The 16,890-nt window shown below is 39.7% G+C and overlaps 1 long non-coding RNA gene across 1 annotated transcript in view; it reads left to right on the top strand.

Annotated features, from left to right (window-relative positions):
* Positions 1–7,927, top strand: part of LOC106934690 (uncharacterized) — a 78,460-nt gene extending 70,533 nt beyond the window's left edge. The window contains exon 4 of the long non-coding RNA XR_001421746.1: positions 7,673–7,927. This is a non-coding gene — a long non-coding RNA (uncharacterized LOC106934690). The remainder of the gene's footprint in view (positions 1–7,672) is intronic.
* The last annotated feature ends 8,963 nt before the right edge of the window (positions 7,928–16,890 follow it).

The following is a 16,890-nucleotide window of genomic DNA, read 5'->3' as shown; positions in this document are numbered from 1 at the left end:
ATTATCCGTCCATTATTAAAAAGGCTTTAAATTTTGAAAATTAAAAAAAAAAAAAAAAAAAAAAAAAACATTTGTAAAGGTTTTAAACTGCAGCTTTAATGATCAACATAGACAGACAACCAAAGTTTATTTGGATCCATTTGGGTTTGTTCTGTGAGCCATCTGGGTAGTGTGAGATAATCCTACAGAGTTCATCTAGTAGGTAAGCCCTGCTACCCTGGGCTCCACCTCCACGCTTTAAGAGTTGCATTTCTTTGAGAAACTCCCAGTTCACCTTCTTCCATCTCAATCCTCCGGACCAGAAAAGAGGTTACCCCCTCAACGCGCCCCCCTCTCCTCCTTCCCCAATCCTGCTTTTAGCCTTCTGCTCATCCTTCTTTCAACAAGAGAGAAAGGAAAAAAAAAAAAACGTTCCCCTCATTCTCTTTCTCGTAATACAAACCTCAATTATGCATAAACTTGTCAATTTGGCCGTTCAAAGAGGAATGACACGGAATCCAGTGGAGAGGGCTGTCTGAAGATATATCTCTGACAGCGACGGCGGGGAGTTTAATGCATGTCTTAGTGGCTGTCCTGTCTCTCACACCCACTCCCCATGTGACCCGTCCTCACATTCATATTATTAAACATATCTGATAGAACTTGAACCCAGTCAGCAACTGAGATGCCATGATGCACACCCCCGTTATGTATTTTTACATCTGCCAGCTCCAGTGCACGCTGCTGGGCTTCATTGTTAGTTGAGCTTGAATGACGCCGCCTGCAGGACTTCATCTCAACTTGAACCGCTCAGAGAGCAAGCAGCCTTCGTAGCTCCTTTCTGCTGTTATTGTGCAATCTGTGCTGAATTGATGTGTAAACGCTCCAAGCTTTGTTACATTTAACCGTTTTCCATTCAGACTTCTTCTTTTTTGTGTGTTTAAATGGGATTGTGAGAGAAGGACCACCCCAGCCTGAGCTGTCGTGTTCTCTCCACCTTTCCATGTACTTTCTTCTTTCATGTGAGTCCAACTGTACCGTCTACGTGGGGCAATGTGAGTAAATGGTTCTGTCATGCCTCCTGAGTGGATTAAAGTGGCCTTCAATTACCTTCATCATTGACCTTATGAAGCTGGTTAACTGCAAAATCCTTAACCCCGAAAGCAGTGACTGAACGAACTCTCTAATTCGCTTCCAAACACTAAGGGTGACAGATACACATTTGTGTTCATGGCATTTTAAAGGGGGTGAAAATGAATTGGGAAGATGTATAAAGAAGAAATAGGTTTAGACTCAAATAATGCATTCTGGAAGTTTAACTTTTTTTTTTTTTTTTTTTTTTTCCCCCCCCAATTTTGGTTGAGATCAAAGCTCGGTTTCAGGTCTAATTAGCCAAACGAATGCAGATCCCAGACCTTCTGGCTGCAAGGAAGGCCTTGGAGGGATCCCTCGCTGGAAATCCAAATCAGATTTAAATAATTAATTTGACACCTTGAGCTCCGCAGAGAAAGAGGGGCTCCGTGTTGGAGTTTAGAACAATGTCACTGCCAAGTGTAATGCTGTTTGTCTCCATGAAAATTAGCTGGAGAGAAAGCGGCCACTCCATTGTGCCGTCTCCTCGGCCGATCACGGGACGGGCGCGCTCCTTTGTCATGCTAACGGAGAGCTTTAAGGGGGCCATTGGTAAAGACGGCCTACGGCCAGGGCTCCGTTCCTGACTGGGCTCGTCTGAGGCGAGCAGGGCTCGGCTCTGGGGACCTGGAGCTGGGGTCATTTTATGGTTTTTAATCCTCTTAATCCCCGTTAGAAGGGGCTTGGTGGAGACAAATCCGCTCCCAGAGGTCCTTAGGATTCAAATGCTGCGCTTGAGCAACTGTATCATTTGATAACAACAATGGCTGAGGGTAGGGACAGAAAGGGCGATGGACAGACGGCTGAAGAAATAAAAAGAAAGATAAAAATCTACATCAGGATTCAGTGATATAGATTTTTAATTTGCCCTGTGGTTATTAGTAGTAACTTCTCTTGTTTGTCTGGCGAAGTTCGTGTCAAGGTGGACAAACTGTTTTGGATTCAGGACTCGCATAGACTATGGGTCTAAATCTCATGCTAATCACCCTTATGTTGACCTGTGGTCCGTTACGAAACACCAAATGGTCTTGATTCTTGCATGAACCAAGCCAGGACTAATCCAGAGGGTCCTATTCAAATTAATACACTCCTGTTAACCTCATCTTGGACAAGCTCACTTCATTATCACTCAATTAAAAGTGCATATATGAACAGGTTAGGACTGCAGAGACTTTGGTATGTCTAAGCTAAATGACCAAACACTCAGGCCAGGAGGGAGTCGGACCACCGCAGGACATACAAACACAGGAAGTGAACAAAATGGCTTTTATTACGCAAACTAATCAGAGAGATTATTTTTTAAAATAAGTATTTGACTCTTGTGGAAAGGATATCTGTGGAGTATTTCTGATGAAATGCAACACTCAGAGATTTTCCTTGTCCAAAATACAACAGAGCTCTGACTTGTCGATACAAATTTCCAGCCAATTTAGATTTTTCATAAAGCACTGCAATTACAAATAAACAAATTTTTTCATACTTCCAAGGAAAAAATTTAATGTTTCTGTCTTCACAATAAAATGTTTTATAGTAAAATAACAAACTGGCCTTCTGAAAAGCAGCTTCATGTTACAGGTCTGACTCATTGAAAATCTACCAATATTAAAACAGATTATGGGATAGATGCTATATTTATGAATAAAATCCAACTCCAAAAAGTGTTCGACATGTTTTATGTATGCAGAATATAGACTGGGAACATTTGACCTCAAAATGCACAGCATTATATCTCAAAATTCTCAATTTTTTTCTACAAAGAGCCTTTCAAATCCTAACTTAATATTTGAGATAAAAACAAAAACAAAAAAAAAACTTCTGTTTAATCATTTGTATTAAGTCTTTTTTTTACTTATTTTTTGCGACTAAAAAAGAGCACAAAGTAGTCTCGGTTTTGAATAAATAAGGACACAGCTCCACAGATAAACACAGTTTCTCCATTATTGTCTAAACCAAAGCAGAAATCAAATTCAACTGGCTTTAGAATCCTGTATAGTTTCTATTGGGATCATAATGAAAGTCAATTTTCACTTTAAGCATCAGTAAGTATTCCTTTCACCCTAACGTGTGCAACAAATCAACATTTTCTCATCCGTAACTCACTACATATTGAAGGTGCAATCTGAAGAAAAGGCCAACATGCCTCTAAAAAAACACAGTTTTCTTTCTGCAAGCTTTTTGCACCTTTTCCCTTCCCTCTGATTTCATTTTCCAGCATTTCACCGATACCGAAAACAGCCGAGCCTTCTTCTTGCTGTAGCAGCTTCCACACCAAACACTGTCGTTGTCAACACAATCTTTTTGCTCTTATGTGTGGTGCGTTCGTTATTCAGAAAATAAAAAGACTAAAGTATAATCAGCCGATCACCATAAGTTAATTTATAGCTTCCGTACAAATAGCTGAAGAGGCGTTTTCTTCTAAAGCGCGTTACTGTATCACATTGAGTGGGTCGAGTGAAGAGACATTTTCACATTTTATCTTTCCATGGTTGTGTGTGAATGCCAGAATAAGACCAAACATAGTGTTTAAGGAGTGAAACAGTACACTGCTTCTAAAAAACACTGAATTGTGGACAGTCCTCCAGCTTCTATGTCATGTCTAATTGAAACAGCATGACAAGGGATGGTTAAGTTGAGTCACAATGGCCCGTGGCTCACCGAGGAGCCCAAACATAGCCCAGAATTCTCCTTTTTGTGAAAAATGACTTGAGACAATATGAGTTTGTGGTTAGACATTTTGGACAGCTCAAATCAAATGACTGAAAGATTAACAGGAAAGAAAATGGTTGGAACAAAACAGCAACAAAAATATTTAGCTACAATCCTCTTAAGTTTACTTCTTTTCTACATGTTCCACATAATTGTAATTCTTTTCTGCTCCTCTTAATCACTCTGGCACACTTATCTGAGACGGATCTCTATTTCTCAGCTCCTCCTTTCTGCTTCTTCTGCTCAGGTTTGCCCCCCTGATCTTTCCTTGCAAATAGTACCCAAAGTTGAGTATTGGACTGAACACCTTTAGCACTGAACCCTTGTGTGGGAACAGGCTAGCTGTCTGTATACTGCATATAGCCTGCAGCCAAAGACTGAGCAAAACAACAACCACAAGTCTGGCCTGTCTGAAGAATGCCAGGACTGCTTAGTGGTTGGCAGCCTCCAACACACCAGGGGTACACTGCTGTCATTTGCAGCAAAGGAAAAGTTGAGATCCAGGATTCCTCAGACAAGGCGTATGTTATGTAGAACGAGGAGAGTAAACCGCTCTTTAAGTTTGGATACGTAATACCGCGCTCGGATGATGATAGTCTGCTTGTAATTACTTAATGGCTAAAATCCTAAAATGAATCAAAGGAAATGTATACATGCATAATATATTGTTTTTTTCTAATATACCTACATTATATATATATATATATATATATATATATATATATATATATATATATATATATATATATATATAATGTAGGTATATATATATATATATATATATATATATATATATATATATTTTTTTTACATTTTGTTTTCATCATCTGAAACACTGAAATGTGAAAAAAGCAAAAACAGAAGCAACATTTCTTCACAGCACTGCATGCATATCATGTATATTAACACAATAACTTAACAGCAGACACTTCTGTGTTATTAATTCAGATGCTTTATAATGTCAGTGTCACAGTGTGAATGATAAACTACAGAAGCTAATCAATCTGATCCCATCATCTATTGCAAACTCTGGAATATTATTGGATTAGTGGAGAATCTGTGTTGAACTTCGCTTGTTTTTACACAAAGCCAAGATGGAGTCAGTGAACATCCCAAGATTATACGAGTAAATCAAACCTCCAAGTCTGAAGGTTTTTACCTCAGGGGTTTTCCGCAATCATGTCATGTGATTAACTCGAGGAATTGTATCAACGTAGCCATAAGCTCAATCATAAATATTTCTTCTTTTCACTGTCCATGACACAAAATTAAACTTTGTCCTTAATTTTCAAAACAAATCTTACAATGTGATTGGCTTTTTCCAAGGCAGAAGGTTAGCTTTCCTGCAACAGATTTACCCTAACCCTCCTAAAGGCCTGAAGTGAGAAGATTCCTTATATTTGAAAAGTCCTTGATCATGTTACAGGTAGGATAAAAAAAAAGTGCAGATTGCATTTGCCTTCTGATCCTTTCACAACTGTTCTTTCATAAACACAAATGTAATTTGTAACTCAATTCCAGCTGCAGACGCATCGTTTTACTGTGGGGGGCTGTTTTTCTTTTATCTGGACCCGAGTCCCGACTTTCCATGCTTTCATCAGAACTTTGTTCACCACCCTCACGCTCCTGCAGCCTTTAAGACAGACAAACAAGGCCACAGAACGCACGTAATGAGCATACAGCATGCTTGTGCGCACGCAAGGCGGACTTCACTTGTTTCTTTCCGGGAGTGCAGCTGAGGGGGAAAACAAAAAAACGCTCGTTGTAGTATGTATATTGATGTGTATTTGCGTGTGCGCTGACAGCCTTTGAGCCGCGTTCTCTCGCCTTCGCTAAAACCCCCCCCGCTTCGGGCACAAAGCAGCCTTTTTCCCCCCCTCTGCTCCTGAGCACAGGCCCTGCTCTCGCTGCCTGACAGGAGTTGAAGGTAAGCACCAAAGACATCCTGACACATGCGTGTTAAAGCACTTTTGATGCGTGGAAAATGGACCACTTTGCGGCGTACAAACAACAGCAAAATGTCAACAGAATGCGAGGAGTCCGACGGGAGGCAACAACACAAGCCAGGTTCAAATGATATTACAGCAAACAAAACACGAACGTCAACCACCAAAGGCCCTTTTGGTTGTCTGCCTCGATCTTCGCGTTGTTTTGACTTCATCTGTGCATCACGCCATCATGTCTTCTCAGGCGATGGCTCCAGCATGCATTGCATTACGTGGGTAAGGAATGAAAAATGCACCTGGAAAAGATGGAATGAAAGAAAGGGGTCAAAGCCTTTAAAAGTAAATCGTAAAAATCACACTGCTAAAATCATTTATTCTCACGTTCGGGGATTTTTTCTAACTATCATCTAATTAATTTAGGCATGAGGCTGTATGGGTTTCACACACCTTGAGCTATCATATTATCATTTTTAACTGAACCTATGCAAAAAAAAAAAAAGTTAAACTAGAGAACATGATTTTACAGCTTTATTATGTCAAAAAAAATCCTATTGTTGCTAAAACTATGTCACATATTTGTTATTGCAGTTAGTTTATGCATCAAAATAAAAATAATAAAATATTAAGTAACCTAACAAAAACATATTTAAAAAAAAACACTAAATTGAATACTAGTTTTCAGCAAATTATTGTGTGAAGGATTTCAGCTTTTTGCAATTCTCTTCACAGAGAAACTCAAACATGTTGATTTGATACCAGCTGGTTAATTAGTTGATCCATCTATTTATTTAACCAGGATCCAGTCAGCTGTGTTTCTGACAGCTTTCCAACTGCAGCTATAAAATTGTCGTATTGTGACAATACGAAGGCTTCCTGTTCTAGTCTCAGCTGCGGGTTTCCTGTGTGTTTGTTAGGTTTCCCTGTGCAGGTGGGGGGAAAAAAGTATTTGAAAAGTCATCTCAGCAATCCTAACAGTGTCGGTTTTGAGTGTTTACAGACATAAATCAATCAAGGGTTTTATTTATCACAATAAATCACAATTTTAATGCATGATTATAATTTTTCCACACAACAAAGATGAATGATACAATCACCTGTTCCTAATCTTAGGGTAGTCAGAAGTTTTTGACTGGTCCAGGATGTTCCCTGCATTTCTCCTGCAGTGTCAAAAGAAGTTCAGGCGCCATCAAAGCACAGAACGGGACTTTGTGGATATATATAAAGAGAGTTTTGCCTCTGAAGGGAACTTGCTGACATGGCCTTTACAATTTACGAAAGAGTCTACAGGAGCATTTGCAACTCTATTATTGCTGCGTAGAAAAGAAAACCTCCTGTCACTTGGGCTGTCTACAACCTGAAAGTATAAAAGGGGGGAAATCGGCTGACCTTCAGGCAAATCCTCTTATTCTGAATTATAAAGGTTTATAGTAAAAACTGCACTTTCTCCGTAATGATGATTCTTTTGTTTGCTTATGTTGTGCAGTGAAACTCCTCCTCATCTGTTTTTTTTTTTTTTTGTGTGTGTGTGAGGTTCTTTTGGATGGGCCGGAGGTCAGGACCCAGTGATGCTCGCAAAGATAACTGTCTGCTTTAACCCAGGGCTACACCTGTAGGTCACTGCAGGGGGATGCTAATCCCTCCGCCGCCTGATAATACTGATGATCTGCATCTGAGACCCTCTCCCCTGAGATCCTGCATTTGTGTGTGTGTGTGGTTGAAGGGCTGACAGATGAGGCAACAGGGGGCCTAGCAACCCGTGTCTGTGTGTGTGTGCATCAATGTGTGTGTGTGCGCGTCTGCAGCAATGGGGGGAAGGGAGGGAATTTATTGTCATGTCTTATGTACATTTATGAAAGCAGAAAGCAAAGATGGAAAGTTACCTGGTCCATATTTCTTGGCTCTACTTTCAGATGGGCCTTGCATGCTCAGATCCAGAAGTGAGGAATTTGTAACGTATTTCCATGGAGTCAAGAAGTGGGGAAATGGCACGAGCAGGTGGTGCCTCACACTCCCTCCTCCCCACGCTGCAGACAGATGTGTCTGACAGCAAACATCCCCCAATCCTCTTGTCCTCTCCTGGGGTTCTTGTTCACTGTGTTGCACTCTTGTCTGGGAAAAAAAAGACAAGCAAGCAAATAAAGACTTCTCACAAACTGTCCTTAAAATGAATTATAATCATTTAATTCCCCACATTTTTTGCTATTATTGTTGACGACAAACTGATGGAGGAAAAGTTTTGTGCCCTTTAACGGTGAGTACATTCAGTTTGTAAAGACTCCGTGCTAATATCTGTCTATTTATTGCACACAAAAAAAATTGAAAAATGTAGATTTGGTTTTGCTTATATTGACAATAACCAGCGGAGTTCGGTCGTTTCACAGATTATCTGTGTCATACTGTCAAACAGTGTAAAGTGTAAAAACATAATTTTGTGAAAGTTACATACTGTAGCTTTAGAATGGAAACCAGAAAGATTTGGAAGAGACAGGTAAACTACCATTTAAATGGATTAAAGAATAAGTAAAACTGGAAAGACTTAACCAATGAGCTACTCCACAAAGCTACATGTTAGCTGTGAAGCATCTATGTGAAGCAAAGCGATTGGCTTAAGACTCAGAAAAACTTAATTGTTGGAAATCCAACTTGAGGTTTAAGTTTTCCAAAGAGCACATTGACTGGCTTAAATAGAAACTGTGCTACTGACTGATGAAGACAAGATTGTTCTTTTGGGATTTCCTATATTTTTTATTTTTTTTATCTGTCTCATTCTCTTGTATTGTCCAGTTTTGTTTTAAGTCTTTTCATACAGACTAATTAATGCTGGTTCTGAACGAGTCACCGTAGGATTTCTCATCAAATTAAAGTCTGTCTGGTAAAGTAAGCAACCATTATGAGGTCTGGAAATGAAGATGAGTGCTTTAGGCTAGACATCCTGTTCAATCTGTGCTTGACACTTTAAATTTAAAGTAATGAAGGAGATAGTTTCTGAGTTGCTCTGACAACAGAGATGGCTAATAAAGATTTCTCATCAGAATGGCTAAAAATACTCTGGAAAGAAGCTGAACTGCTGATGTTTGGAAAATTGCTTCCTCATCGTGCTGGACCAACAGGATTTTATATATTTTTTTAACAGTTTTTAAGCAATCTGGACTGAATTTATTTATTTTTTAGTCAACATCTAAAATACTTAGAAGCGCTATTTAACAGAGAAGCTTTCAAAGACAGTTTATTTCTAAATATACATAATAAATGCCTTTCTTGACATTAGGATCATCGAAGAATGAATCAAGCTGAACAATTGAGTTATATAAACTGGGCAAACTTGGACTAATAGTTTGGAATTAGTACAACTTTTACTGTATTTTTAAAACCAAACAATTTGTTTGTTTTAAAATATAAATTATGTGCAAAAGGTTCGCCTCATCTGGTTTTCTTGAACTCGGTGTTTATCATCTGCTAGATGCATCATCACACTCACAGTTATGGATTTAACCTAACAAAAGGGAAAAGTAACATTACTAAATGCTGGTTAACTAATAATTATAAAACCTGCAGTAGTGTCATTTCTTCCTGCTTTTCTTTAGACGAGAATACCCATTGTCTTTCTTATGCGTCATGTTTTTTTCCTGACTTTTTGATTTTCTTAGGATCATTTTATCAATTTATGCAGAAATAGCTTCCATAAACCCATCAAATACCAGGCTTTACCTGTGCAGCCTTCAAATGTCAGTGAGCAAACGGTAAACTTAACAATCCAGCAAACATAAAAACCCCCAAAACAATAAGCTACCATTACTGTCGCGACAATTCACAACTCGCATCATGATCTTTTTTTTCTTCTAATAAAGATAAATGATACAATGGCAGCGTGTCCAGGGTTCGCCCTGCCTGTCATCCAACGACGGCTGGATTTACGTTCCGCCCATCGCAACCCTGCAAAAATCAAATGGATGCCTGGACGCAACCTTTTAAGAATAAAAATGGAGAATCCAAAAAATCATGATCTTACTTACAACCCTGTACTTATACACACCAAAAACAAGTCAAATGTCAGACTTGAACCTTGTTTTCATAAAAAATGCTTAGGTGACTTAAATTCTTCAGAATGGCATGTATCAACTAAATCTAAATCACACAAGAATCTGTAGGATTTTCATCTCTTATATGAGTTTTATTTTTTGCATGAAGGCTAATTGGTTTTCGTACTTAAAAAATGCAATAACTACATGTGTGACAATTGTTAGATATTACAACATGTACCTCAGTGATAAAGTGTAACGATGACGTTCCTCCCAGCATATTAACGCTGAAACTGTTTACTGTCACGCTGACAATTCAACAAACATAATCAATAACTACAGCAGAAACTTTACTCCAGAGTCAGACGTTTTCAGGTGTGGTTTTCTAAAATCTTAAAGGAAACAGATCTCAAATAAAAGGTTGACGTGGATTTGAGAACGAGGTTGTCTGATTCAGTGTCCATCTGGAAATAAAAAAAAGTGATTGGGTCTGTCCTCAGGCTATCCAGCCCCGCGCAAACACACACGTATGGAAAAGCTGTTACCGAGCAATAATCGTATTTCACCCAAATCACCGAACACGCATCCCACATTTGAAGGTTTCATCCCAGGCGGCCTTTTTTAAATTATTCTGGATCCGATTTTAAGCGCGCAGAGCACGGAAAGTGTTTACTTTCTTCATTGAGGCGCTGGATAAGTTGAGAGCAGAACCTAAGTGTACTACAGTCTATGGCAGAAGAATAAACATTTTCCTTTATAGCCTGAGGACCCACTTTTCATCTGTCAAGCATCTTTTAATAATTAATCTGTTTAATACACACACAGCATCTGCTGGGTACAACTCCCATCCTCCCATTCAAACTGACGAGCACAGCTGCCACTGTTTGGGTTTACTGTACAGGTCTGGAATACGATAAGATGTTTTTTTTTTCTTTTTCCTCCCGATGCACTGACAGAATATTGCTATGCATCCTGACATACACAGAAACACAGAGACGTGCACGACTTGTATATGCGCACGCTGGTCGTACAAACTAGCATACGTTAAAGAGCGGGAGCTCTGACTGTGGGCCTACTTTCCCTATGTATTTCTCCTTGGTGAGCAAGCCAAATGGGGATTGTGTAAATTAAATACATTTCTTTTTCCGGCACCACAGAGAAATGATGCCAGATTAAGCCCATGAATATATACATGGGCCAGGGCTGACCTGTCTCCAGACGCCTGATTTCCCTGGAGGGGTGCTGACATGGTGAGGGGCTCCAGGGGTGTGAAGGTGTTGCATGCGTGCGTGTGTGTGTGTGTGTGTGTCGAACGGTGCACCTCCGACAGAGGTGAGGAGATCTCCTGAACAGGTCCAAATTGAGCTTAATCTCATTCCTCATTGTGCTGGAACAGGAATGAAATTGCACAATTGCACTTTAATCGACGATCAAAGACCCCCTCTCCCGCTCCCTCCTCCCTCCCCCCCGCTGTTTCTTTCCTTCCTTTTATGTCTGTTGCACTGTCACTCTCTTTGTGTCCTTGGCCTTACATTAGGCACATGGGCCGGTGGGCATGATTGCCTGTTAGCCCATACTTGCTCCTCTTTTTTTTTTTTGTTCCACTGGAAGCGTCTAATAATGTCTTTTCAAGCAATCAGGAGGTTAATGCAGTAAGGATAAGGGCAATCATAACCCCATAAGAGCCATCCGGAGCTGCGCTCCACGTTCCTTGACTGTCTAATCCTGGAAGATTGGAGCTTCGGGAATCCCGCGTTGCATCCGCGGCACTGGAGCGTGTCTCCGTCATGGTCAGGAAGAAATCCATCCATCCCTTGGGGGTTGATTACACACACAATCATTTGTACCACGCAGGTGTGTCTGATTATGTAAGGTAGGGAACCTTCGTAGAGCTGAATATCAGCTTTTGTTTTGGGACATTTCCACAGACAAAGCATTTTTATCCATTTCTTCCAACATTTACTGTTTTTTTTCCCTTTTACTTCTTTGAATGCTTTGAATCAAGCAAACCACAGTTTCCAGGAGAATAAGGATTTTATGGTGACACATGTGAGACATTAAAAAAACTCTATGTTGGTAACCACAGCAAGACATGCTGCACGGTTTACTGCAGCAAAGCCTTAAAGGGAGAGTTCAGGACTTTTAAATGAGGTTTCGTTTCTGTCATAAGCAGACGTGTTCTTTGTTTTTTATAATCGATTTGCCTCGTGTCATCTTCATTTTGAACACAGTATATCCAGACCAATTGATCGTACCAATGTGTGAACTGGTAAATCATAGTTACATTTGAGGCTACACATCAGTGCTGCATACCTGTACCTCGTCTCGTTATAGACCGAATCAAAACTGTGTAGTCTAAAGCTAAGAGACAGACAAAACATGACTGTTTATCAAGCAAAACATTTCAAACATTTAAGTCCAGCCATCTTCTGTTCCTACTCGTCCTTGCAGGCCTTGCTGTTGGACTGTGAGAGGAAGCTGGACCAAGCATGCATTGGGAGAACATGCAAACTCTATACAAAAAGACCCTGTGATGGGATTTGAACCCAGGACCTCCATGCTGCTATGCAACAGTACTACCAACCACATCACCACCCTGCCATGCATGATATAATTTAAACATTTGTTCTGTTGGGGGAATTGCGGAAATCCATTTTACAATTCATTTTTTGGAACGCTAATGACTGAGTTTAATAATTGAGATATGAAAGCATATTTATATGGACCCAACACACACTTTAAAAAGTGTCGTTAAACACTTGAGGTAAAACGTTCAAGGTTTAGAGGCTGAGCAGAGACAACAAGACCCTTTCTGAATATCACCATAGATTAATGCCTGCTGTTTGTAATGAAAAATTCACCAAAGTTCAGCATGAATTAAATTTCAAATTAGTATACACACTCACATATAGACTGAAACAAGGTCTATATTTATACTTTAGCCTAAAAATCCTGATTTAGGTGTATTCTGATGTCACTTCTAGACAGAGATAGAGATTTTAGGATAAACGTGAACTACTTACACAGGAAATACCAGTAAGTGACAACACCTCAGTAATTATCTTCCTATGTGAAAAAACCCTTGAAAATTTGACACCATTTATCCAGAGATCCTGTAAAAACTTACCGTGAGCAAAAACACCAAAAGTCAGTGAAAGTTTTTATGTGTTTTGGACAGAATTTGCTTGGATGGGACCCATTTTTGAAACCCGAATTGCTTTAGGATTTTAACTTCAGCTTCGATTTATAATAAATTATGATGCCTACAACTCATGTTAACAAAAAAATCACTTCAAACATTCCCAAACAATCAACTCAGGCCAATATTTTAATCTTTAGGAGGATAAAAAGCAACCAAACCAGATGATCTAAAGCGACGCTGTTTACAAGTTAGCACCTAAATAGCTTGCTTTGCTTCTGTGTTAGGAATATGAACAATAAATATATTGCAGCTTTCCACTATCAGATGGAATCTGTCAACACAAATAGCACAGTTATTAAAAAGAATGCTTTCCTGCAATGTTTTTTGAGCATAATGATTTCTACAGGAAAAAAAAAAAGAAAAAAAAAAAGCATGAGCTCATAGTGAAAGAAAATCATGTAAACACACACGAAGCCGGGATCTGTCCCTGTTATACATTTAGAGAAAGACGAAGAATACAGACACTTGAGCCATGTACAGTGTGTTGATTTGTTTCTCAAGGTGTTGGAACAAAACAATGCAACAAAGGTTCCCAAGGTGCTGTATCTGAGGTGGATGTACTCATTATGGCCCATAATGAAGGGCTCTGCTTACCGCTGTGTGCATCTACTCAGCAACACTGACGACCTACGCAGACACACACAGACACACATATATGCATGCATACTCATACATACGCAGGCCAGGCTGCTGCCAGGCTGTCAAGTCCAAAAATAATTAGGCATCAAAATGAGTTTTCCTGTTTTTTTTTTTTTTTCTTCCCTCCCCCCCTTGTTCGTTTTATTCATGTGCTGGAACTCAGGAGACTGGCTAATGCAGTTAACATGCTCTCATCATGAATTTTCATTACGCCATTACATGGCTGCATTACAAGAGCGGGGAAGCTGATGCTACCATGATGCCATCAACATGCACGCTTAGACAGAAACACACACAGGAAAATCCATACGTCAATGCACAAATACACGCAATGCTCTACTTCCCAGTGGTGGAACATTGATAATGTAAACCGATCAGCCGAAACACTAAAAACCTCTTAGCTAATCATGTGGAAGTCCTGCAACGCTGCCAAACAAACCAGACATTTCCCCTCAGATGGTCTGTAGCACCAGAATGAAGACGTCAGAGACGAGCCGTTGAAGTCCTGCGTGATTCCAGTTGGAGGATCTCGGGGTCAGAATTGATTTGGAGATCTTCCTGCAGGTGTTTAAACTTGTGGTGGGACAAAAAGGGCGTAACTGTACGTTAAGCTCACAAGGCGAGACAAAACATGATGTTGGGTTCATGAGAACCTCTGAGGAAACCAAGAACCAAACACTGAAAAACTGTAAAGCGTGTCTCGATTATCCAAATATTATAGACTAATACAGTCCAGGTTTGAGTCTGCCTTCTGTGGTTTTTATGCATGTCTAATAAATAGCAAAAGAAACGGGACATTCTCCCTTTTGTGTTAGTATTTGATTAATCTAGCTCAGGTTTAATCAAGCCAAGTATTTTAACATTTAAAATAAGCGAATAAATAAATATTCCAAGTGATCTATGCTTCTTTGTTGCTTTTGCTGCTGATCGTTTTCAACCGGTACTAAATAATTGATAGTCAACAAAACAACAGTCCAAGAGCTACTTCCCTTCATTTCAAAATAAGAGTCTCAAAAATCGATATGACGGAGTGTCAAGGTTAAAGTATTCACATTAACATCCATCCATCCATCCATCCATCCATCCATCCATCCATCCATCCATCCATCCATCCATCCATCCATCCATCCCACTGTTGCTTCCACAAGAATGTCACATGTTAACATATTTAATATGTGATCAAATGTTTAGTTTAGCTGTGCACTTATGCTACTTAATGTGCTGCAATAGCCCATTTCATAATGTGTGTTGTTTTTAAGAGCAGCGTTTGTGTTCGTGGTGCTCTGATGGGTCACATCTCTACAGCATGCTGCGTTGGGTCACAGTTAACCAGGCATCAACAGAATCTGAAACAAGACCCCCAACCTTTTCAGCAGACAGCTGGGGGTTTCAAATTTTGCAAATCAACCTCTTTATGTGGCACTTAGCTACTTTATATGTGGCACTGTGCATCACACAGCTGCCTTTCACTCACAATTATTAAACACAATAAGTAGAAATGTATCTGTGTCTAGCCAAGCTAAAAGTACATTTTTATGTTTCAATAAGGTAATGATCATTTTCTTCTACCTTTTTAAGCATCTTCACATCATACTGTCATTTATATACTTGGCGTTAAACCGTGAATGTCCACACCGTCCCGTAAGGTTGATACCATCACACACTCAACACTTCCGTCTATGTTAACACACATTCATGCACCACTGCTTCAAAGGGATCAGCATGTGTCAGTAGGCAACAAGAGAGTAAATGCAGGAGTGTGTGTGTGTGTGTGTGGGAGTGTGTGCTTCTCAGTGCAAAATGGGTTTTCTATTGCTGATTTGCTCATGCTCAATTACCCAAATCCTCCTGGGCTTTAGAGAAAGTAAACACACATCAGCTGGGCTTGTTTTAGTCCAGTGTCTGACTGAAGCCTGGAAGTCAGGCATGCATGTTCGACAAATCTCTGGCACACACACACCCACACACTGTGGAGAAATATTCATAATCATGGCAATAGAACCTGTAGGAATCATTATTTTAGCTCTTGATTAAAAAGATTCATTAAATATCAACAGGATATTAGCCCAGACATAAAAGGCCTTAGATGAGATGTTTATTATCATCAGATTTTAATATTCCCAGTGCTGCTAAAAAGTTAAGAAAAGCCTATCGCTGTGACAGACAAGGCTTCCTTTGTTACCATGCCAAGGCCCTGCTTCCCCTGCAGCCCAAATCATCTGCCACCCTTCCTTCCTCTCTCTGTCTTCCTTTTTCCCCTAACAGGTATCAGGGTGTGCATGCAACACGCCGTCCTCTGGTTCTCATGCATGGTGTCTCTGGTGTACTTATTGATTCTTATGAATAGACTATTGATCTGAAGCTTGAGCCCATTAGACCCCTATTAGATCCCATCTAAAGTCAGTAATGAGACCAGAGCAATGTCCTTTGGTGAGACATGACAACTCTAAACAGTAAAATAAAGACGGACAAGAAGCTGAAGGGAAGAGGAGTGGCTGAGCTGTTTTTCTGGTTAGCCACCCATCATGTAAAGATGGCCGTTCTGAGCTAGTAAAGGCAGCACGGCGGGTGGCGTACTCGTCCATTTCTAACACAAAACAAGTCCTAACAAAAAAAAACAAAACAATGAGCTGCAAACTCATCGCCAGTTTTCCATAATATTGTTTGATTTATCATATATACCTGAAGAAACCTGTGTGCGAGAGATAGCCTTACAATCTATAAGGTTTGAAGAACGTTGCAAGTTAGAGTGGGCAGACATCAAGTCAAGCTGCTGGAGGCTGTCAGACCCCTACCAAAGACCGGAGGCTGACAAAGTATTAAAATATGAACTCCTTTTTATTCGTTTTCCCCCCTCCTAATAACTTGTTTCTTTTTTTCCAAGTTGTGCTGAATAAATATTACATACACATGAAAAGTTTTGATTTATCAGAGTTTCTATCTCTTTAAGCAGGATTGTGTGAACTTTGCATAGTGATTTTTACCTCTGAATGTTTAGTACTGTTAATATTGCTGAAGTCACAGATTTGTGTTTTGCAAAAAAAAAAGTTGCTAGTGATCAGTAATTGGCGAAGATCTGAACCCAAGACTTTCTTGAGGTAAAGCAACAGGTCCAAGTTCTTATCCTGCAAAATAAACTATGCTCTCTCAAAAAAATGATATGTGAGCATGAGGTAGATTCAGTCTTAAAAAAAGTGGCAATAGAAAAAAGGATAACATAAATATTTCTAACACTATGATTTATCCAAACATCACATCTCCTCCTCTG

Source organism: Poecilia latipinna, unplaced genomic scaffold (genome assembly GCF_001443285.1).
Source record: "Poecilia latipinna isolate Pla-1442-1.1 unplaced genomic scaffold, P_latipinna-1.0 Scaffold1844, whole genome shotgun sequence".
NCBI lineage: Eukaryota > Metazoa > Chordata > Actinopteri > Cyprinodontiformes > Poeciliidae > Poecilia > Poecilia latipinna.
Note: the sequence above shows the minus strand (reverse complement) of the source record. Positions and strands in the feature narration are given on the sequence as shown.